Source organism: Microtus ochrogaster, linkage group LG1, assembly GCF_000317375.1.
Source record: "Microtus ochrogaster isolate Prairie Vole_2 linkage group LG1, MicOch1.0, whole genome shotgun sequence".
NCBI classification, from domain to species: domain Eukaryota; kingdom Metazoa; phylum Chordata; class Mammalia; order Rodentia; family Cricetidae; genus Microtus; species Microtus ochrogaster.
In genome coordinates this window covers 5,715,472-5,717,134 of record NC_022027.1, presented here as the reverse complement: position 1 = coordinate 5,717,134, position 1,663 = coordinate 5,715,472, and the positions used below count along the sequence as shown (strand labels likewise).

Here is a 1,663-nt window from a genome sequence, read left to right as displayed (position 1 = left end):
CAGGGTTTCTCTGTGGCTTTGGAGCCTGTCCTGGAACTAGCTCTGTAGACCAGGCTGGTCTCAAACTCACAGAGATCCGCCTGCCTCTGCCTCCCCAGTGCTGGGATTAAAGGCATGTTCCACCATCGCCCGGCTAATACTTTATTTTTTCTAGTTTAGTTCACCTAAAAAAAAGCTAAAGTAGTCTTCACCTTCTAAATTCTTTACTGTAGTAATTGTTCCTGAATAGTGCCTTGGAGTATGCCCGTAATGAAACTCTTACCCAGAAACATATCTACTGGTTCATTTTCCCCTACTGTGAAAGAGTTAATTGTAATTAAAAAAAATAAAAAAGATAGTGTGAGCTCAGGACGCTACTTGTCTAGAAAGTGAACCACTTCCCAAATCTTGCAATGTTGTGAAATTTTCCCAGCAGGCAGTAACACCACTTGATTTTTTACCTTAAATTACAAAGAAAGGTCTTACTGCTAGTAAGACACCATGTTCCAAAGCAGGAAGTTTTTTTTCCCTTTCCAAGTAATTTTGCAAAATTGAAAGGGCACTAAAACAATGTTCAATGTTCCTTTAAAATTTAAAACATAATATATGGTACCTTGGAACCTACAGACCTGTACTGTCAATCTTAATCATATACTTTCAAAAACTAGCACTTCTAACCAATATATGAAACGTTTGTCTCAAAACACTCCATTGTGTCAGAACAAATCTACCACAAGTTCAATACACCAATTCCTGACCAGGAATCCACAGGTTTCCCCTTTTTAAGATCAACCATTTTGCCTTTTCTCTAGAGTCAACTGCGCTACGTGTAGAGGCGGAGAGATACATATTAACACTTGGCAATTTCTCCTACCGTGCAACTGAGGCCCGGGCGAACTGCGCCCCATCGGAACACAAAGCCCAGATCTCGTTTCCCTAGCTCGATCTGGCTGGTGGAAGAGTTGCCACATTACACCCAAATGAGCTGGGCGGTGGCAGAACTTCACCAAAAGTCTCTTCTACCCGATTCTCCTGGAAGCACGCCACTGGAGGCGCTCTCCCTACACTGCAGTGGGATCGCAGGACAGACCTAGCAGCCCAGCCAGTTCCCCACCAGTAAGAGGGGGAGGGGACTAGTGCAAGGGGTCCCCGAAGCCTGTCAGGAAAGCAGACCCTCGGAGAAACTGGAGGGTGGTCGGCAAAGGCTCCTCTTTTAAATAAAATGCTTCGGTGCCTTAGCCTTTCCATTCCCACATCTAAAGCCAGCCCAGCCCAAAGAATCCACAACCCTAGTTCCTTGATGCACGCCTAGCAGCTGATGATAGCGGGTGTGTCTAACTTCGGGAGAGCGACGGATAGGGGACCCAGAAGGAAGAGCTAGGGACTTGGCTGGGGTGCACGTGCTCCCCGAAACCCGGACAGACAATGAAGGCGCCCGGGCTTCCGCGGCCGCCCCACCCTTCTGCCTGCCTCCCGCCTGCGGGGGCGCCATCGCCCCGCCGCTCGCAGACAAAGCCCCTCGGGTCCCTAGGCAGCCCTGCCTGCGCCCTCCCCGGGCCAACACACAAAAGAGGGAGGGTCGGGAGGGACGGGCGCGCGGCGACACTCACCCACTGAGCCCGAGCCCCTGCGCTTGGGCGCGGCCGGCGTGGAAGGGGGCGCGGCGGGTTCCGCCAGGGGGCTC

General features: G+C 50.9%; 1 protein-coding gene across 2 annotated transcripts in view; it reads right to left on the bottom strand.

Moving 5' to 3' along the window:
• The window catches only part of Rtn4 (reticulon 4), a 59,212-nt gene that overhangs the window by 56,765 nt on the left and 784 nt on the right, over positions 1–1,663 (bottom strand). Inside the window, exon 1 of one of the 2 annotated variants that reach the window (XM_005359168.1) lies at positions 1,590–1,657. The exons of the other annotated variant lie outside the window; for it this stretch is intronic. The gene's annotated coding sequence lies outside the window, so the exon portion shown is untranslated. Of the gene's footprint in view, positions 1–1,589; positions 1,658–1,663 lie in introns of those variants that run through there. 2 annotated transcript variants of the gene reach the window in all.